General features: G+C 37.9%; 1 protein-coding gene across 1 annotated transcript in view; it reads right to left on the bottom strand.

Annotated features, from left to right (window-relative positions):
- The window catches only part of sv2b (synaptic vesicle glycoprotein 2B), a 43,100-nt gene extending 42,677 nt beyond the window's left edge, over positions 1 to 423 (bottom strand). Inside the window, exon 1 of the mRNA XM_002933309.5 lies at positions 232 to 423. The gene's annotated coding sequence lies outside the window, so the exon portion shown is untranslated. The remainder of the gene's footprint in view (positions 1 to 231) is intronic.
- Positions 424 to 23,529: the final 23,106 nt, after the last annotated feature.

Genomic DNA, 23,529 nt, shown 5'->3' with positions numbered 1-23,529 from the left:
TACAATCAATAAAATGATTTGTAAATGCATGAATACCCTTGGTGCCATCGTTAGTAATTTTCTAGAATACGCAATTTGTCTCCCAAAGCACAGGAACAGCCCCAGAAACAAGGAAAGAAAAATTCTGCTCACGTTAGCAAGACAAGGTAATATCAGAGCTGCCTCTGTGTAGGTTCCCTGAAAGACTAATAACATTCTTTATAGAGCAATGCATAAAGACGCCAGTCCTACCTGTGACCTGAAGTTGTGTTCTCTGAAAATGTGCTCAGCTCTGGCAGACTGGGGTGTTTTGCTTTGGGATCTCCCGTGCCAGTGATGCAAGTCTGCTAGCCTAGCCGAGCATGCTAATGATGCACCAGAGGGAAGCCCAGTGGATACAGAGCAGGGCCATATGTCAGCCCATACCATCACCGCCTCCACAGTGAGAGAGAAAGAACTCGACAGATGAAAGCAAGCAGTAAGGGAGAGCAAATGAGCTGAGAAGAACAGCCAGAAAAGAAATACATAAGAGCAAAATGTGGTGTTGCTGAAACAAAATAACAAAACCTTATTCACCTTTTCTCACCCTAAAAGTCATATACGCTTGATGTTAAAGAAATGATAGATAGATAGATAGATAGATAGATAGATGATAGATACATAGATAGATAGATACATACATACATACATACATACATACATACTGTAGGTACACGTAGATAGATATTAAACAACCAGTAACGAAAAGGTTTCTGTATGCCTTTAAATATAATATACCCACCCCCTTCACTGGTAACAATTGTGTGTTTCCTTTAGAACAACTGCTACTTTTTGTTTATATAAGCTTCTGTGTAGCCATGGGGGCAACAATTTCATTACAATAGAGCACAGAGGTCTCTATAGCATTGAAAATTCCCAACCTGTAATTATCTGACCTGTAAGTGCACCAGTAGGGTCCAGGCGATTACCATTCCCATTAATGGAGGGGCAGTTTTAAACATTTTGCTGCCTGAATATTGAGCTTGGGGGGAGAGGGGTACAAAACACTGGCAATCGACTCATATCCCAATTCCCTCAAACAGGGGTTTTTGCTGCCACAGAATAGTTTATTTGAATTTGGTGGATGACAGACACAAACATTAAATGCACATAGAAATATTTTCACATAGTGGTCTATTAATAAACAGATGCTACTGGTCATACAGAGTTTGTGCTCTCTCTTGGCACATATACAGCTTAAGAATATAATGGGTATATATATAATTGGGATGAACTTTTCTTATGAATTCCTCTAGCGCTGCCTATTCACAGACCAATAAAAGCTGCCAAACTAGTCCCATGTATGGTGCCACATGATGGTCTGCCTCAGCCAGATATTTTTTTTTTCAGTTTTGAACATTTGAAAAAGACATCAATGTGATCCTCTTCAAAGGGAAAGAATTACATTTTCTTTTATTACACAAAATTTTGGGGTTTTCATCCCCCTTAACCTTATCCTGAACTCAGTGGAGGAGGGTATTGCCTCATGCACCAAACCACAACTGTGCAGCACCCAATGGTATGATAGAGTTTGGCGAAGTGGAGAAGAACAGGAGGGTGAGGCGTAGCCAGTTAATAAACACAGTCAGGGCAGGCAAAGTCCATGCAATGTCAGTTAAAGGTTGTGGGTCAGAGCAGGCACCACAGAATCAGATACAAAGAAACTGACAGTAGGCAATAAGCAGGCAGCAAAATCTAACAAAAATAACACCAAGTTTAAAACAAGACAACACAAGTAGAAGTACCAGAACCATAGAAACCAAGTCTCCAGGTCTACCATGTCTTTTAAAAGTCAGAATACCTTTGTGCCACAATGTATGTAGCTGCATTTGTACAGCTTTTTGAAGATGATATTATATGCATGCACAGAGACAAACTTGGCACTGCAAAAGCAGATAGCAAAAAGGCAGCAACTCTACAAGCTGGAATAAGGCAGCCCTGGGGCAAATGGAATGGTGTGTATGTCAGGGAACAGGTAGGGGAGATGGGGGTTCTAGGTGCCTCCCCCCACCCCTCTTGAATACAGTGCTGCTCAAAACACAGAGAGTCATGTATTCATCAATCCATATTTATCCTGAACATGTGTTTCAGACATGGGTGACAAAGCAAGAACAGTGTAGTATATACAAGTAAATAGTATTCTATCACAAAATGTAGGGAGGAGGGCCATTATAGAAAAAAACAAACTTGAATCATTTATCAAATTTGTCTGTTTGAGCTGCAGATGCATATTTAGGCTTTCTGCTAATGCATTATTTAAAGCTTATTGATTTCAACTACAGGATATTTCAGATGTTAAAGGCAAAGTGTCAAAAGGTAGCTATACATTTTTTACACTTCTAGTTCTGTCTCATGTAAATTATTCAAGCAACTGTGGTTTATTGTGGATGAAACCAATGTGCATGGGTACCACACTGTTGACTGATTGTTGATAATAGACAGTTTGGGTTTACTAGCCTCAGCTCTAAAACACATCTACAATTTTAATTGTGAAGGGTTTCAAAGAGAACAAAATCAATCACCTTCCTTACATTTTTTTTTTAAAGGAGGATGGCATAGTCCCAGTGGTCGAATAACCTTGTGACCTGCGCTGTTAAAAAGATGGTTACATCTATGGTATTATAAATACATAAGTATACATATTATTATAAAAAATATAAGTTTCCTTCAGGCTTCTAAAACTGATTGATTTCTGGTGTCTAAAACTATTTCCTGGCAAGAGAAAACTTAATGATTCAGGAGATGAAAAAGTTTTTATTGATGCCGATTTTGTCCTTTCTTTAGGTTTCCCAGTTATTGCTCGGAAGTAGTAAAGAGCAAATCTGTCCAATTTCGCTTTTTTACGGGGCTAAGATTTTTTTAGGCAACCGTGACGTTTCCCACGTTTGCCGGATTTTTGTCATGGCAAATTTTTGTTGCAGTTTAGTGGAAAAATTTGTGAATGCCAAAATGCTGAATTTTGTAGCAAATCCATGCCTGATGAAAAAATTTGCTCATCACTACTCTGAAGAACATTCTATGAGTGCTCACTTGGTTTGATTTCTTTTGTCACTTGCTCCCTTATATTCTTAGTTGATGTACTTCATTTAGAAGTGATAGACTTCATCATTAAGCCACCATTTTATCTGGTTACTTATGAAATGCCCTAGCTTAGAAATCATAACTCTCGTATTTTCAGTTCTTACTTGCCTTTCTTCATGTCTTCATCAACCTTGCCCTTCCAACACCTCCACACCTCCAGTTTTTGTGGCCTCTTCTTTGGTCTCATAATTGTCTTACTGCCTCACTACAGAAATTTTAGTGTTGTATAAAAAGCAAGATTCTGGGATTGTTAACTGCTTTTCTGGAATATTCCTATCCAAAAATCGAATCAAATCTAATAGAAATATTTAATTCATTTTTGTTATAAGCCTTTGCTAAAACATTGGTATTTCATTCTGCCGCAGCCATTTCTGAGAGCTTGTAAATAAAGACATCATTCTTTTGTTTTATGCATTCAGTAAATATGTATATGACAATGTAAACAGGCATATCATCAGACTGTAATGCAGAAATGAAGGCTGGAGACTCTTGTCCATTAGGTGGCAGCATAGCTTGGTATAATGAAAAACTCATGATCCCAAAGCTGCACAATTATTAAAAATGGAATATATTTTCTACAACACCTTGTTAAATATGAATATAATTTTCTTGAAGTAAAAGTGCATCACAGGATTAGTGGCATACTGTTAATAACACTTTTATACAGATATATATGGCCCATTCAGATATAGTTAATATTTTACCAGGCTCCAGTTTCCATTTCAGTAATCAATGCCACCTATTATTAGTCACAAAAATAAATCAGTGTATGTGTAATTTGTCTTAAAGTTTCACAGAATCCCAATAATGTGAATTGTTAATTACCTCTCAAAGAAGTAGGAATGGCTGCTAGAAATTGTACAATTAGCATTTAATTAATAATAAGACCTTTAAACAGATGGGGAACAAGATAACCTATGTGATATTTTTCACACACAAATGTATAGCCAGATTGCATACTATTATTTAAAGGATTAACCAAAGTTTGTTGGCTGCCCCAGCTTGTTTAGAGAACAAGATGGAAAAGTATCAGTTATCATGCAAAGCTACATGTTACTTTCAAGTTATTTTTTTATAGTATTTTTTCTGAATATGCTGTACAATACACAAAACATGGTTTAATGCTTTTTGTGTCTAAGATTTACAAAATACATGAAAAGTATGTTTGGGAGTGGCACACCGAGTAAATCATTAGTTTGTGCTCACTGTAAGCATAACACCTGGAAATATCCAGTAAAAACCAGAGAAAAAAATTTAGAAGTACTGCCCCGCTGTATAAGTTTTTCTTTAAAGCTTTACAAAGCACTAGTGACAAGTGGCCTTTGTGGCCTTGCCACAAATCCGGGCCTGAAAAGGGCAATATTTACTGATATATAAAAATTCCAGTTTGGTGAGATTCTTTAATATGTCACTTAACATAATATAAACTATCTGTTGGTTAAGTATTCATTCTGGGGTATAGTTTTCCTGTAAATTTACCTGCAGCGAGATGGGGGAGGGAGACCGGTGGATCAGTGGAGGACCTGCGGGGATTGGGTCTGGGCTGCCGAGGCCCTCTGGGTTTTTTCCTGCTACTCCCCCCCCCCCCATTATTTACTCTTTATATTTAATCTTTGGGGGGGGGTGTATTTTGCTCAATTTAAGAAAATTGCCACAAAAAGACCTAAACTAAAAAACAACAACCGTAAGAGAGAATAAGGGTGGCCCCATGAACAAGGCTTTACAACTAGGAACAAGAGTTTTCTGCTGGTGCTGGGAGACTATAACGAGAAGCATTTGTACTTAGTGTGGTAAGGTGTATTGGTGTTCAGAATAGTGGAGAAGTGCAGTGAGCTGTAAGGGCACAGGAAGCTCTGAATGGAGAACTGAAAAGGAGCTGTAAGAGGGTCTACAAGAAGGTCCTGCCACGCACCATTAAAAATAGTTACCTGCACACAATGCCTTATTGGTGCAGGACACATTTTAGATAGAAAAATCACTAGGATTTAACCACAAGAATAACACAAATAAAGGGTTACATATGCTCATAAGAGAGAAAGGTTTCATCAGATCTCACCCGTAGTATAGTTGGGCCCAGGTGCTCATGCCCCAGACCTTCAGCTAGAGGGAGCCATCATGGATACATCACAAACATCAATAGGCAGGCACTCCGGGAATGAAATCCCGGAGTGCCTGCCTATTGATGTTTGTCATTTAACCACAAGAAACCATACTATATGAACCCTTTCCATGCCATCCTTGATACATAATCTAAACATAGATCAAAAAGCCAACAGGAACGTAGATACTATTCTGTGTTTTTTAGGTAGAGGCTATAGATTCTATGTTCTGTGTGGTGGGACTAAAATGGTTAAAGCCAATCTAGAAGGCTTTTTGGATTAAACTAGGAAACCAAGGTTATGGTTATTTACATTTGGTACTTTGAGTTAAAAAATTTAAAAATATTTTTTAAAGAAGAAAGCTTTTTCAATGGGCAGATATTTCTACCAAATGCATTTAAAAAAAAGTGCCAAGAACAATGCTTTTGTCTTTAAACCGTGCTTATTTGTTTACTGCAGTGGCATTTAGGAGTGTTTTAAAAGTATGTTGCTGGTGCCATTCCTTTCCACAATTGGAATTATTATTATGGAGGCAAAGGGGCAAGGTTGAGGTACATTTTTTATATTGTTTCCATTTATGAAAAGTTTAGTTGTGTGGAAATATTTCTTCAGTTTTTGTCACGTGACAATTTTTTGCCAAGACAAGGTAAAAAAAGGTCAAATATTTTTGCTCCTAATTATTCATTGTTTATTATTCTGTGAATATAGATACATTCTTCAGAATTCATGTTGATAACTGTGGAATGCATTTCTTTGTAGATGTGCTAAGCTTTGCAATGTGAAAGAGTCCAGCACTGTTTGCACATAGAAAAGGAAAGGACTGAGCCATGACAAATGCTCAGTCAAGTTATTGTTGATTTTGGCTGCAACAAAAGAACATTGGATGTAATATTAAATGTCCTTCTGGACAAGAATGAAAACTTTCTCAAATGCCTGTGCCCTGAAGAACTGAGAAATGTGGCAAGATTTGAGCCAGGACAATTTGGAATGAGTCTGCTATCCCAAATGTGACCGGCACTTAAAAAAATACGTCATCTATTATTAAAATAATAATTCATCTATTGAGCCCACTAGTTCCATTCCTCTTCCCTGCTAAACGGAAAGAATAGATAGAAGAAGAATTGGAGGGGGGGATTGAAATGTCATGACTCACACAGTAACTTTAATTCAACATATACATTAAATAGTGTCATACATGCAACATGTAATGATTGTTGGCCCCTTTGAATGGAGCTTGCAAATATATATATATATGTAGGGACCTATAGGATTAACAATTCTTATAAATTTAAACCCTCCTTATTGCTCTGTTACTGGGCAGAGACCCATATAACAGATTTTCCTATTTACATGTTGTACATTATTGGCTCATTGGTAGACCACACTCTAACATAGCATTTGCAAAGGAGTGGATCTTCCTCTTTTGCCTGCATCTGTTGAACCAGGTGGATTTCCCACTGAGTTTGGGATCAACAAGGCCGCAGTAAAGCCATCTTACCCCAGAGGGAACATTGCCTTTGGCGAAGTCAGGAAACAGGGACCCCGTGAACGAGGATTAGCTAGTGCAGGGTAGATATATGTAATAGCAACTTCTAGTAAAGTGAGGTAGTCAGCTTTATTTACAAAGAACAGCTTCTGGCTCCAAACAGGAGAGATAGTTGGGAGTATTCTACCTCCTCCTAAGGCTCTGCTGCCTCAGTGAAGGGACCACAGTAGTGACAAGGGTATCAGGTATAGCTTGTTCTCCCTGATCCAGGTCTGTTGTATGGGATCCGGACCACTAGAGGTAGAAATCTTAAGGACTTTGTTACTACCCAGACAACACTCCACAGTGGTGGCCCTGTACATTGATTGCTCTGCATGGAATCTGCCAATCCATTGCTCTACATCAATATTGTGAGTATTATTGCATAACCCTGTGGATTATTTGTCTTGAACAATAAAACCAGTTCTGTTTGAGTTTGCTGCAGGAACCTTCTGGCATCCTTTTATTTACTTGTTTTGCACACAGCCTGAGTTGTAGAATACTACCTACCCCTTGATTTTTTCATGTAACGAAAGCCCACCCTATGTGCTACAGTCCAGTGTGCCCCATGCTCTATAACCTATCCAGCTGGTCTTTGTCTTATTTCAGCCAAAAAGGGGTTATATATAGATATATACAGAGAAAAATAGAACAAAAACTGGTGCTGGTTGCAATCAACCCAATAAATAAGTAGGAAATAGACTACCTTATTGCAACAGGTCTTAGTAGGAGACAGGGGTATTGTTAGAGAGGTCAAGGCAGGACCTAGGATAGTTCTGAGTGGGGATGAAAAATCTTATTTTTTACCTCCATGCTAGCTGATAGTTGACCTCAGGATGGTATAAAATAGTCACAACTTGTACACCCTTTCCGTTAAGTTTTAGATAAATTATATTCAGTGTAAACAATTTAGATCCTCTATACTGGATCTACCCTATATCTTACTGGTTCATTTTTTTTTCTCATTAAAATGTACCCTTTTTAAAATATGCAATAACCACTGAGTGTGTCTTTTTCACCTTTTTTTATAATTAAGTAGACACCTGTCTGGTTTGCTAGACCTGCAACCCACACCTAGGATTTGTAAACCTCTTTTTTTATCTGTTCAGTCTCTCTGCCTGCTCCTGTGCCATAACAGTGTTACCTGCTACCCTCTACCTGTCCTGGAACAATGAAATAAAATAAGCAGAGGAGCTGGAGGTAGGGAGATTTTTTACATAAGCAGAGTGAAACAGAAGATTTTGCCAGGTAATTTATCCCCCCAATTCCAGTACTGGACCCCATGCATTTATTATATTGTTATACACCAATACCTGGTAGCATAGTTACATATTCAGTGCATAATAATAATAGTGGGAAGCACAATAAAACCTGTTGAAATTGTCCATTCACAAAAATTAAACATAGTGGCAAAATAACAGGTACCCTGGGTTCTTTGTTATTAAAAAAAAACACATATTTATTACTGTCATAATTTACAATCATAAACATTCACATTAGTCTACCTCAACACAAAATTCATGTCATCAAGGGCAAATGATGGTGCCTGATGCATGTAAGCCCTTTATTTGTGAAACTTTGGCTCATGAAACATGTTAAACTATGTATTTCAATGTGTCTGGAGCTGCAGTATAATCAGTGGCAGCTGCATGGTAAGCGAAGGTCCAACACTTCTACAACAGATTGTGACCCAGTTAAAACACAAGGCACAGATACTGCTAAAGGATCCAGAATATTTCACCAAGCAACTACACTATTTATGCTATGCTTCCCTCTAAAATGTTAATTTCTATTCTTATGCATTTTGATTAACAACATAATATAAAAATTCAATATGGAAGAAAAAATTAAATTTCGAAATATCATAAATGTTGTGCCGCTTTCTAATGTTTCTCTCTTTTCTTCTAGGCCTTCCATTGACTGGTTCTGTTTTCTGTTAATCAGAGACTGTCTGCTGGAAAGGCTGAGATGATACAGTTTGGCTACAAACAGAAACAGATGGGGATTATGTGCAGAATCATTTCTTGCAGACTTCACAGTTTGTCTTTTTCTCTGAAACTCGTACTGTATTATCCAGAGAAAATGACACAAAGGTAAGCTGTAAAAAATGTGATCACGTTTAACCTGGTGGATAGTGGAAAACTAACAGGGTGTTAAAATGAAACAACAAATCAAATGCCCTAAAATGCATTGTAAATCATCATTTATTTATATCTCATGAGCAAGTTACATAGTACTTTTGCAATAATTTAACAAAGGTCAAATAAAAATAGAATCAGGAAACTGAACTTATTTGCTGCATGAAAAATAATTTTCTCCTTTGATCCCAGAGTTGCTAGGAGGAAATGTTGCTCACCTTCAAATCAGTTTTACAAACATGTTAGGTGTGTTCACTGGGTGGGGACCTTTTATAGTTTTTTTCCTTCTGTCTTTTAACCTTGAAGTGAGCAGTGCCAGGATTAGCTGGTAGTCAATTTTATAACATTTGCAGAACTTTAGAATGTTGACACTTTATGTTAGAGAACCTGCCCCCACACTGGAAATGATAAAGGTCAAATAAATCAAGATTATGAATTGTACTCTTTTTAAATTGTAAGAAAGAGTCTTCAGAAAGCAGAAGGTATTCACATGATTCTTGCTATACACATAGCACTCCCTTGGAGAGGACCTGTTAGCCAGACATAAAAAACTGTATAATTATAGAACTTTTCAAATTAAACATAAAACCCAAACTCTTTTTTAATTAAAACATCCAAACCTGTTAGAAACTCATTTAGAAATCTTAGCCTTCAATCACATTTTGCCTTTCCCACTTATATGCATCAGGCATAGAGGTGGGGTAGGCAGTTACTTTCACTTTCCGCTCTGTGCTTCCTGCACTCCCCTCATCCCCCCTCCCTCCTCACCATCTATAATTGTATAGCCAGTGCATAGTTTCAAAAATAGCTTTGAAACTAAAAACAAAAGTGAATGGAAATTGCAAAAGTGCTTAGAAAAGCATCCTGAGTACATTATTTTTTAAGGTTTACTTACCCTCTAAGCAGTAGTTAAGAAATTCTTTATTTAAAAGTGTTGCTCTAGTAGAAACTGTTACATGCTTAATTTTCATTTACCCAAAACTTATAAAGATTTAAGAAATTGTATTGTCTTCATTATTGTCATCTTTGGTATTTTCAAAGTAACAGCATCGGACTGGGGTGTGGGGGGCTGCCACCCCAGGGGCTTCCCAGCTGTTCCTTGTACACATGCTAAGCTGGCATGTAACAGACCTTGTGATAGCATGGCATGCTGGGTAGATTTCCTCACATGACCACGTAGTGGACTAATAAAATAGTTACCCTTTTGATCAGGCAGTCCTCTAAAGTTCAGACAGCTAAGAGGGTATTTACTAAAAAAATAAGACCAAAAGTCAAACAGCATGCACTTGTTGGACTCCAATGTAGTGGATAAAAAAATGTAAAAACTTTATTTGTGGTCAGGGCCTAACGCGATTCGTGTGTCTACACACGTATTCACAAGCACACAATAATAAGGCAATTCCAGGTTTAAAAAGAATATGCAAGTAACGTCATCAGTGATGTCATTTCCATATAAAATTAGAATTAAACCAATATAAATATACCAGCAATAAAGTATACAAGAATACAAACATCCATTATATACATCAAATGTTAGATTTGTCAAGTTCAAATCAATAAATAATTCTGTTAGGTTAAAGTTATACCAGCGGGCGATCAAATGGAAGAAAAGAGAGAGAAGGAGGAAGGGAGGGGAAAAAAAAAAAAATTACAAGTTATATATGACAGCTCAAGTACCATCTAACATTAAGTCCTTGTGGTTCCCGTGTATTAAGTAACAAAATCCACTTAGCTTCGAGTTTTAGTAATTTCTATACAATGTCGCCTCCTCTATTATTTGTAATGACCTTATCAATGCCTTGAACTCGTAATATAAATACGTTTCGTCCATTACAAAATTTAAAGTGTCTTCCCACTGTTGTTAATTCACTTTGAGAGGCAATCTGGTTCTCTTGTGCGATTTTTTAAAGGCCGAGCTGTACATCTTACATATTGGATGTTACAGTTCATACAAGTTAGTAGATACACTGAAGCTGTTGTGTTAAAATTAATGTAGCTATGTATCTTATAGTTTTTTCCTGTGCTTGTACAAGTGAAACATTTTGATACAAATACTTTAGAACAAGTGATACAGCGTGAGGAGCCACATCGATACATCCCTTTCACTTGTAGCCAATTGCCATTTACTCTATCACGTTTAAATTCATTGGTGATAGCATGTTACCTAATGTGGGTGCTCTCCTACTAACAAATTCACATCTCTCTTTTAGGACATATCGTATTCTTCCATTTGATTGCCCACTGGTGTAACTTTAACCTAAATGAATTATTTATTGATTTGAACTTGATAAATCTAAGATTTGATGTATATAATGGATGTTTGCATTCTAGTATTACTTTATTGCTGATATATTTATATTGGTTTTAATTTTAATTTTATATGGAAATGACATCACTGATGACGTTACTTGCATATTCTTTTTAAACCTGGAATTGCCTTATTATTGTGTGCCTATGAATACGTGTGCAGACACACGAAACGCGTTAGGCCCTGACCACCAATAAAGTTTTTTAATTTTTTATCCGCTTCATTGGCATGCTGTTTTGCTTTTGGCCTTTGAAATCACATCTCCCTTTGCTGCGGGTCTGGGGCATGGCAACCGGGCCACCCGAATGAAGCGGTGAGTGAAACATCCTGTATTGTGTAACAGTGTATGGATATATTTCTCTTAAATAAGGAGTGAGAAATTAATAAGCAAAGTGAGCTCGCAAATTGTCTTAAATAATAAAGATATATACTTGCTCCTCTTTTGCGGCTGCACCGGGAGGGATTGTGAGCCCCCGTACATATTACTAACAAATAAAAAAAGGAAGTTAATGTAATAATTTCTTGTTCCTAGGTTAAAATATGCCCTGGCAGTTCTGGAATTGGCCAGAAGGCATCGCTGTTAAAGGACAATGAAAGGTTCATATAAATTAAAAGTAAGTCTAAAGGCATTCTTTTGAAGTACTTACTGCATATCTAAATTCCCAGATCCCTGCTTGCTTCTCTGAGATATGGTGCTGGCAGCCTACAGCAGTGTGAAGGCTACAGTGACATCACTGAAATCTCTCTCCCCTTCCTGTAGGTGCCAGCGGCAGTAGCCTTCCTATTCTCTGAGCATGTGTGTAACTTGATCCTGTCTCCTGTTCTGAGCTACACATACCCACCAGCCAATCAGAAGCGGATCTGGCGGGGGGGGGGGAGGGATTGAAACACATGTGCAGTATGAAGCAAGGAGGGAAAGGAAGGGAGAATACCTTTTTAGAGATGGCTGCCTGTTCTAGAAAATGTAAAGTAAGTGTGACTGAGTAAATATTTGATTAGGTGAGCCAAATGTGTGGCGTTTTTACTAAACAATAGGAGGACTATTGGGCAGTATGCTTTTTAAATTTTGACTTGCATTCTCCTTTAAGTATATTAGCTAAAACAAACATGTGCTCCGTGCTGTTCCCTTTGTGAAACCCATCTGTACAGACAGATGTGACAAGATAGGATACTAGGCCTAATTGGGGTGCCAGAGATAGGATACCACCTGTCAGAGATCACACTAGGGGGCAGATTTACTAATCCATGAATTCAAATCCCGAATGGAAAAAATTCGGATTGGAAATGAAAATTTCTGAAGATCGCAAATATCCCGAAACTGCTTACGAAAAAATCGTATTAGTTACGATAATATCATATTGGCGATCCGAAAGTCACGAAATTATCGTACCGAACCATTGTAAACAGCGGCAGAGTCTTTCCAAATTTTTCACGTGGGCGTGCGAAAAAATCGTGCAGGCGCTTGAAAAAGTCACGCAAGCGCGAAAAAATCGCCGAGAATACACTCAGAGTGTTCGTATGAACTGCCCCTAGATGTGATAGATAGGATTAGGGTATCTAGTGAGCATTCTGAGCTCCACCAAGGAGATTTAGTAATGATTAGGTTCCTGTGTGCACTATTCCAGATTAGGGACCAAATGTACAGACCTAGGGACTGCTGTAGCTTGCCTAGGTACCACTTTCACCTAATGAAGCTCCCTTATGAAGCTAAGTGTGTTGTGTTTTAATTGTCTTGTTCACTATAGTTCTGAAGCATTGTGTATTGTTAAGGATTGTTTGTCAATTTTCCCACTGCAGAAAAATCTGCCAATGGCGAAACGCGGAAAGTTGCCGCGAATCCATGCCTGGCGAAAAATTTTGCCCATCACTACTATCTAGCTGTCATCCAGCCTGCCTGACATTTCCTAAAGCCAGGCCTTGTTCTTGTGTTATTCTGTTTAGTATTTTGAATTTGGTCTTATTATTGCACTGTATGCTGCCTGCCCTAACATATGTCTCATTACTGGGCTCTGTCTCTTCATCACATAACAGTACCATAAGTGGATATAATTCCTTGCCACTTCAGCAGATTATACCATCTACCAGCTCCAGTCTGTCTATACTATGAACTAATTATATCAAAACTTGTATTTATTTATACTTGTCTAAATCCTAAAAGCAAGATTATGTGTGTATATAAGTAACTGGCATTATGTATAATATAATGTTATTATATAATGTATTATATAATGTTAAAAGTCCTTACCAGTAAGCTTCTTATGGCTCCCTGTGGCCTGATAAACCATAATTTTAAAAGTAAATTACTTGACTTTTTGCTGATTTCTAGAAGCTATTTCACTACCTTATATTGCAGGTTCTTCCAGCAGCGATTGGGTTTATTAAGCAACTCCATAGTTCCTTCCAGATGTTGGCTGTTTACTCGACAAAAGGACACGAACTTGCACAATAGCAAGAAATGTGAACAAATAAATCAAAACCACACTTACTTCTACTGACTCACATTCTTCTACTGATTTGTATCCAGCTTGTGCATTTGAAATATTTTAAGAGTACACATTTACATGCAGAGTTTGAGTTATTTATCAAAGAAAAAGGGATGTATACCATACTTTTTTTTAAAGCTCTTTAAATATGGGTCTAAAGTTACCAAGGGGATTGGTAAAAACAATGGGAAAGCAGTGAACTTAAAACATACAGAAGTCGGAGGTCCTTTACTAAATCTATATCTAATACTAATGTATGCATTGCTGACTCGTGTCTACACCCTCATAGCCTTCTGCAGAAGGATGCCTGACAAACACCTGACCTAGGTTTTAACAAAGATCTGACCTAATACTTTATATTTCTGTCTGCATCCATTCTGCTGATCTTCACTCCAGCCCAGTCAGTCATTCAGTAGCTGGCCCTAGCTATGGGGAAAGTAGATGATCATGAAAATCTGCCTAACAGGTCAAAGCCGCTGAACATGAAATACAGAAAATTTCAGGGGATTCCAACATGACTGAAAATCCCTATGCCATGACGCCTATAATACAGCCTCTGATATTGCTTGCGTGTAGTTCATCAGGGATCCAAGATTCCATCCACCTTTTACTGTAGTGATTATCTACAAACTGGTCATGGCACTACCTGCTCCAGTGTGGACTGCAGCAGTCTCTGCTAACACCTGCATATTCCACCTGCATATTTCAGATACAGCATCTTTTTAGCATTCCAACAGCTGGGACATAGGGAACTGCTCCAACAAAACAATCCAAATTGTGCCATTCTTCTTCTCTAAGTTACCACCAGCTCAGATTTTCATGGTTCCTGTGTTCCTGTTACAACTTTTATTTACCCACTCCAGTGATTTTATTGTGTTGAAATTATGGAAGGATTGGTCGCAAGAGAGAATATCACATAACAATACTTGTTAAGATCCACCTGTGTGTTCATGTGTGTGTTGTTGATTGTAGAATCTGATTTATATTTATGATTTATGCTTTCCCATTGGGCCCCCTATACCTTCTTGGCCCCCAGATATAAAAGGGCCATACTCAGATTCACACTTGGGCATCTTTCCTAACTAAACGGCCAGAGTTCATTTATACACTAGACTAATTTGAACCTGGGCAGTTACCCATAGCAACCAATCAGTGGTCAGTTTTTTTTCTGCCAGCTGCAGGTACAACAATAAGATGTGTAAGTATGTATGTATATCTTTATTTATAAAGCGCTACTTATGTACGTAGCGCTGTACAGTAGAATACATTAATACAAACAGGGTGTTAATAAGATAATAATAGATAAATACAAAGTACAACAATAAATACAGATAGATACAAGATAAATACAGCTGCAATAAGTAAAGAGTCGAAGACACAAGAGGAAGGAGGTCCCTGCCCCGTAGAGCTTACAATCTATATATGTGTGCTTTAAAACAGGTGGCCAGTAAATTCTATCTGCTGATTGGTTGCTATGGGTTACTGCTGCTAGGCAAACGTAATGCGTTTTATTACATAACCCCCAAATAATTTTATTGGAGGTGATAAAACCAAAAGGAGTCATTAACAAGCAGGAAGACAGTATGCATAAACAGGCACAATCTGTCTTTTTTGCAGTTTGTTCACTTCCTTCCTATTAAAAAGAATTGCCACAAGTCTCTTTCGCCACTATGATATACACAGTGTTAGGGCCGTGACAGACGGGGAGATTAGTCGCCCGTGACAAATCTCCCTTCTCACGGGTGACTAATATCCCCGAAATGCCATCCCACTGGCTAGAATATAAATTGCCAGTGGGATGGCATACACGGCGCAGCGATTTGCCGAAAGCGACGAAGTTGCCTTGAGATGAAACTTAGGTGATTTCAGCAACGCTTATGCCATCTCACCAGCGATTTACATTCTAGCCGGTGGGATGGCAAATCGGGGAGATTAGTCCCCCGCGACAAAAGAGATTTGTTGTGCGGCAACTAATCTCCCCATCTGCCACGGCAGCACTGTATTCATGAGGGGAAGAGTGGGCCTGTACATAAGCACTCATTAATGCTTTTGCATATTTTTGTTTTTGCTTTCTGCCCCAGGTCTGCAGTTATCAATGAAGGTATCCACAGTGGGTAGAACAGAGGCATAATTATCAAAAGAGATTAAGAATAATCTTACCATCAGTCATTTGTTTGATTACCGTGGGCCATGACCAACCCAACAACCAGACAGCCTTCTTAGTTGCAGCCCATAAATAGGAATAGGAAGAAAACCATACAAAATTTTAAAAAAAGACCATTTGAAAGGTTGCTTAGAATAGGGGTAAACTTCCCACTTCATACATGCATTAATTATTGCAATGAGGGTCCATGGTTAAAGTAAGCACTGGCAGCCTTAAATGGATTTATTACAGGGATTTTTACAGGGATTTTCTGAAAGGGCTTCTTGCCCTTGTTTCCCAAAACAGAAATATACCAGTGAGATAAAAATACACAGGGTTAATCAGCACTTCTCTCATTTGGCAGAATGCCTTTCTGCAGTCATCAGGTTCCAACGAATTAGCCTGGCCTGGGAAAAACTGCACTTCAGGGCAACAGATTTAATGAAGCAAAATGAAGTAATACATTCAGGCCAGAGACATAAGTATACAATTTGAACTGCTCTAAATTTTGGGTACAAATACTGCACCTAAAGCTGATCCTTTACTGGTTGCTATGGAAGCTTAACTGGATTACTGAATAAACATGACAGACTGAGCTTGGGTAATCCACTTGATGCTTTGGCTGTGTTCCTCACAAAACTAAGTAACTGTTGTTTTTATTTGGCTGTAAAAATATCTAGGAAGAAGGGAGAAAAGAGAGCAAACAAATGAAAATTCTACAATTGCTTTAATTACCCAGCATGCTTTGTGGGCCAGGCCAGATAGGTTTGTGCAAGCAAATTGATTTTAAAACTGAATTAGTTTTACCTCAGAATTTAATGGGGAAAAAAGTTGGGCTTTTTTTATTTTTTTAAAAGAAAAATGAAGAACAAATAGATTTTCCACAGCTGCGGCAAGCAGTTCTACACATAACCCTGTTTGCTCTATGATGGTCAGGCGGCCACACTAACAGCTGCACAACAGATGCAAGTGGAGTCAGGAAGGATATTTAGAAGATTGTTTCATGAATTTTTTTTTACCATGATGTTTAGAATTAATACACCTATAATCCTGTAAAAAAAAAAAGTTATTTTACAGCAAATAATTAAAGGTTGCTGAAGCTATGAGTGTACTGATACCACAACCTTTACAAAACACTCCACAATGTTATCGTAATGGATCCACACTTTGCTTTGGAGACTGCTTGGCACTTTCTTGGTTATGTGGGATGTCTGCCAAATGGGATTTAAAGTCCATGTATGTAGCGTATTATTAAAAAGTCACCACTAGAGGGAGTCTTAGTATACAGCTTGCTTTTTAATCACCCATTGCACTACTTTTTTGGAAATTAGATGGATTTGACAGCATAAAACCCTTAACCTTCCAAACACATCTTTAATCCAAACGTCATACAGCCAGATTAAACCGTCACCAGGGACATTTTAAGGGCAGGGTGCAGAGATTTGCCCTAGATCCACAGTCTCAGTGGTCAGCCAGAAAACTGTAAATGGCAAAATCACGATGACTTTTAATTTTAGTTAAGGGATACTCAGCCTGTGGCTCTCCATCCTCCTCCTAAAGGATCACTCCTAAGTGATCAGGTTGGGTATATTTCATTTTTTTTGCATGTTTTATCTTGAGTAAAATAACAGCACTTACAAGCCTAAGAAAAATTCAAAAGGTATATTGCTTGTTCACTGGAATTTCTAAAAAAAGAGCCTATGACTAAGGTTCCCTCACCAGAAAATGTACGGCTGCTCTCGCTTGACATGAATAAATGCATATATGAACATAATTAAGGCTCCCTGGCTATAATAAGCAATGTCCATATATTTTTTTGAACATTTACAGGAAAAGAAATCCCTATATTATATATAATTCTGTTAATATGAAGCATGTACTCTCTGCCAAAAAAACTGATTTTCATTTGCTGCAGTGTGCATCTTCTTTTTTCCACTACTGCGTTTCCGTATGTCGGAATAGATATCCTGTTCTCCCAAACTGGCTTTTGTACTGGCTCCTTGCAGGATGTTCACAAACAGGCTGAAGGATTATATTACACGGTTGCATGGTTACATGGCCAGCCAACTTAAAGGACAAATGAGAAGACTTTCCTATTGTTTCCGCTTAAAATGATCCAGCAAGGCTTGAAGAGGGGACGTTAAAAAATGAAGGAAATGTAGCAGCAGACAATGATTGCGGTAATGCTGAAAATCTAAAAAGATACAAATGAACTGTTTTATGATATACTTTTATTTATGTATTTCACCTATGTGGTGGGGTGTGTTACTGCTACATTAATATTTGTACAATGTTTGCAACTCTGGATATCCCTAAAATCCTAATACAGGTATTGGACCCCTTATCTGGAAGCCCATTATCCACAAAGTTCTGAATTATTTTTTAAAAATGGTTTCCTTTTTCTCTGTAATAAAATAACAGTACTTTGTACTTAACCCCAACTAAGATATAATTAATCCTTATTGGAGCCAAAATAATCCTATTGGGTTTAATTACTGTTTAAATAATTTTTTTCACAGACTTAAGGTAGGAGATCTGAATTACGGAAAAAAAACCTTACCTGGAAAACCCCAGGTCCCAAACATTCTGGATAATGGGTCCCATACCTGTACTACTATTTAAGAGTGGAATAATAAGTGCATACTGGATAATAGCACAGGGATTACATTTTTCCTGTAAACAAATCCATTGCCTTCCAAAGTCTTGGGGCAATGGCACCCACAACAATTCTATGTATTTGTCACCTATGGGAATAACAGATCCATGGGCAGGGTATAAAAGGTTTGAATCACTAGATATTTATTAAAACAGCAGTTGGGTGGAATCAGGGGTACACTGACCACTGACCACAAACAATTGCACTTGGGATTCCAGGCCATTGCCATAAAATTCAAATAACATAAATTTGCATTAGGTATTGTATTTTTACCTCAATAATGTGTTATGTTTAGTAAAAGATGTTTCCTTAGGGGTGAATGCACCCCAAGCAATTTTACATTTTTTAAATTAACTTTTAGCAGAGAGGTAGAGAGTGACAGTCCAAGGCAATTTGCAATTAGTCTTTGTTTTTTTTATTATTTCTGTTTTTTAAAATTATTTATCTTTCTATTTAGCAGCTCTCCAGTTTGGAATTACAGCAGTTATCTGGTTGCTAGTGTCCAAATTAGCCTAGCAACCAGGCACTGATTTGAATGACAGACTAGAATATGAATAGGAGAGGCCTGGATTGAATGGTAAATAATAAAAAGCAAGAGTAAGAATAAAATTGTAGCCTCACAGAGCAGTAGGTTTTTGGCACCTGGGGTCAGTGACCCCCATTTTAAAGCCGGAAAGTGGCAGAAGACGGCAGTAAATAATTCAAAAACTATTTTAAAAAATGAAGACCAAATGAAACGTTGCTCAAATTGTAGCATTTTTCCCATAATTCCAAATTTATTGTGGTGGTACACCCTTAAAAATGAACAAAAATGTGTGTACGTATGACATCAAATCAGATGCAAGTTTCTGCTTACATTTACAAAGTGGGTATTGCGTCACCGACTTATGGCATTAAAATGACATAGGAATTTGATTTCTTTGGCCCAAGTCTGCTGTGCCTATCAAGGCCGGACAGACGCAATGGTGTTTGACATGATGACATGATTTGTGCCTGAACCACAGAGCTGCTTAATCATGTATAGCCAGTGAATGGATAATTATCAAAAAAAAATATATTTTCACACACACATATATATATATATATATATATATTATTAATAATAATTTACAAAGTTAAGAAACTGTAAAATGTGCACACACTCCAGACATTTTATATCCAATGGGAAGAGGGAGTCTGTAGTAGTCAGAAAGACAAGAAAGGTCAAGTGTAGCCTTTCTGACAATTAACAAAGGCATGCTTGAATGAAGAGGGTAAAGTTCAAGAAGGAAATGGTGAGACCTTAAAAAGAACAGGAAATCACCATTCAAGTAAAAGAGGGAGTCAGATGAAGGAAGCATTTTGCAAGCTGAAAGGACAAGAGATGATGAAAGACATTTTCCACTTAAGGAATAAGAAAATGAGTAAGTGGTTTAGCTAAGAGTTAATTTTTTCTAATTTTTGAACATACCTAACCTAATTTAAAATGGTTAGTTACTAATTACAATTTGATCCAACTGACACAATTGGGATTTCAGGGGCGACTATCCACTCCGAAATACCTTTCCACCGGTGACAATAGGAGTTGGGCCTACGCATCCCTTCAGCTTTCCAAAGTCATGTGTTGTTTCCTCCTGCAGGCAACTTCTATTGTTGCCGGTAGAAAGGCATTTCAGAGTGGTTAGGCTAATGTTGAAAAGAGACATTAGCCTAATTCTAGTAACAGACATTTACTCCTCTGTAGCAGTTAAGCCTTTTCAGTCAGTTAACCCTTTACCATACATTTATTCAGTTGAAATTAGCACCCAGCCATATACGCATGCATGTGTATTTGTCCTGCATTGCCATTGTGAGTGCCAACTGGAGGAGAGGAAGGTGTAACTACTGAAGACACTTGTGGTTAGGATGTTGGACCAGGCAGGAATAAGTAGATGGCAGTAATTGATGAAGACACAGGAACACAATAAGAAGAGTGTAAGTGGAGGTTCAACCTTGGGAGGCACTAAGCACACAAGAAGAATTGTATAACGAAAATGCAGTAGTAGCTAAAGCAGAGGTGCATCATCATCAGTTCTTACTTATATATGGGTATGGGATCTGTTATCCAGAATGCTTGGGACCTGGGGTTTTCTGGACAAAGGATATTTTTGTAATTTGGATCGCCATACCTGAAGCCTGCTAAAAAATTATTTAAACATTTATTAAAGGAGACATGTTGGATAAATGGAAAAAACCCTAATTTTGTAGGCAATTATGAATAATATATGGTGCTATCTGTAAAAATGGCCCCTCTGTTGGAGCTCCCTATAGATCCTATCAGTTCTCTGTCTGTGTTTCAAATGAAGGATGTGCATGTCCTAACAGTCGCTGGCTCCCCTGCACATGCAGAGAATTCAGCCAGCACTACTGGGGTTTTGGTGGAATTTCTCAATAAATCTCCGAAACACAACTTTTTTAAGCACAATCCATCTATATTTAGGGGCACATTTACTAACCCACGAACGGGCCGAATGCGTCCGATTGCGTTTTTTTCATAATGATCTGTATTTTGTGATTTTTACGGAAAATTGTCGCAACTTTTTTGTTACCAATACGATTTGCGCGAAAAAACGCGAGTTTTTCGTAGCCATTCCGAAAGTTGCGCAAAATCGAGATTTTTTCGTAGCGTTAAAACTTGCGCGAAACATCGCGCCTTTTAAGTTAACGCTACGAAAAAAGGCGCGACTTTTCGCGCAAGTTTTAACGCTACGAAAAAGGCGCGACTTTTAGAGCAAGTTTTAACGCTACGAAAAAATCGCCAGATTTTGCGCAAGTTTTAACGCTACGAAAAAATCGCCAGATTTTGCGCAACTTTCGGAATGGCTACGAAAATCTCGCGTTTTTTCGCGCAAATCATATTGGTAACGAAAAAGGCGCGATAATTTCCAAAAAGTTGTAAAGTCGCCGAAAAAAATCGCAAAAAATACGAAAAAGTCGCAAAATGTTCGTTTTCCAATCGGAATTATTCCAATTCGGATTCGAATTCGTGTCTTAGTAAATCAGCCCCTTAGAGGAGTATAATTCACTGGTACAGTCTCAATTTTATTTAAATCCAATAGGAATGTTTTGCCTCTAATAAGGATTAATAATATATACTGTAGTTGGGATCAAGTACAAGGTACTGTTTTAATTATATGTAACCCTTTCTTGGCACACTCTGCAGTTATAGGGGCTGATTTACTAATCCACGAATCCGAATTCCAAATGGGAAAAAATCGGATTGAAAACTAACATTTTGCGACTTTTTCGTATTTTTTTGTGATTTTTTCGTCACCATCGCGACTTTTTCATGAATTGTCGCAACTTTTTCGTAGCCGTTACGACTTGAGCAAATTGTCGCGACTTTTTCGTAGCCGTTACGACTTGCGCGAATTGTCGCTACTTTTTCGTATTGAGCGCTAGTAAACGGCGGGCAAACCTTTCCGATTTTTTCGCGACAGCTACGAAAAAGTCGCGACAATTCGCACAAGTCGTAACGACTAGGAAAAAGTCAATTTACGAAAAAGTCGCGACGGCGACGAAAAAATCGCAAAATACCGATCATTACGAAAAAAAAGCATTTGGACGGTTTTCGGACGTTCGTGGATTAGTAAATCAGCCCCATAGTGTTACACTCACTTCTCTGGGCTGTATTTACTTGCTTAGTGCAGGAGATTTAGTTCCCTTTGCAATAGTGAAAGGTACTGGGAAACTGGGATTTACAGCACAGTGCCTCCACTTAGTGGACACTGTGGAGCACACCTTAGAGAAGATCCCACTAGGAAAATAATCACACACCATTTTGCAGCAAATATAAACTTTATATAGCAGTTGAAATAACGCAATAACTGTAGGATGCAAATACTATATCCCCTACAGTAACAAAGAAAAAGGGAATCATTTTTAAAAATCTAAACTATTTGATTTAAATGGAGTCTATGGGAGATGGCCTTCTGTAATTCAGAGCTTTCTAGATAACGAGTTAACAGATAACGAATGCCATACATATTTCATTTACAGGTATGGGACTGTGGGACATGTTATCCTGGATGCTCGGGGCCTGGAGTTTTCTTGATAAGGGATCTTTCTTTAATTTGGATCTCCATTTGGATCCATATCAAGTCTAGTAAAAAAATAATTTTACTTAAATTCAATGAAATAGAATTGTTTTGCCTCCAATAATGATTAATTATATCTTGTTATGCATCGAGTACAAGGTCCTGTTTTATTAGTACATAGATAAATCATATTTAAAATAACTTTTAAATATTGGAATTATTTCCTTATAATAGAGTCTATGGGAGATGGCATTCCAGTAGTTCCAATTAACTTTCGGGATAACAGTAAGCTCTTTTGGGCAGGGCTCTCTTCACCTCTTGTATCGGTTATTGATTGCTTTATATGTTATTCTGTATGTCCAATGTATGAAACCCACTTATTGTACAGCGTTGCGGAATATGTTGGCGCTTTATAAACAAATGTTAATAATAAAAGGTTTCTGGACAACGGATCCCATACCTGTATTTGTTATGTGTATAGTACTGACACATTTACACAGCGCTTTCCAGAGATTATACATCATTCACATCAGTCTCTGCCCCAGGGGAGCTTACAGTATAAGGTTTCTTCTACATTCACATACAGAAGGGTCAGTTTTCATTTTTATCAGAGCCAATTAACCTGCCTGTGTGGATCTGGAGTGTGGGAGGGAACCCATGCAGATACAGTGAGAACAGACTTCTTGCAGATAGCATCCAAGCTGGAATCAAACCCCCAGTGCTGCAAAGCTACCCACTGAGCCACTCTGCTTATATAGAGTTAATTGATGTTTTTGCATATCCAGTTTTCCTAAAACTACATTTTATAAATCTGTCATGCTTTTGCTTTTCTACTTTCCTACGCGAACAATACTGAGTGTCAAAAATTAGGGCTCATTTATAGACACTGGAAAAATCTAATCACTAATTGGTTGCTATGAGTTGCAAATTTGCCCAGTGTTTATAAATGACTTCCAATAGTCACCAAAACAATGCTATGAATTCTGCAGTGTTGCATTACTTCCTGTCAGGTGCTCTCTGAGG

This window comes from Xenopus tropicalis, chromosome 3 (assembly GCF_000004195.4).
Source record: "Xenopus tropicalis strain Nigerian chromosome 3, UCB_Xtro_10.0, whole genome shotgun sequence".
In the NCBI taxonomy this organism is placed as follows: domain Eukaryota; kingdom Metazoa; phylum Chordata; class Amphibia; order Anura; family Pipidae; genus Xenopus; species Xenopus tropicalis.
This window is presented reverse-complemented; position numbering and strand designations above follow the sequence as displayed.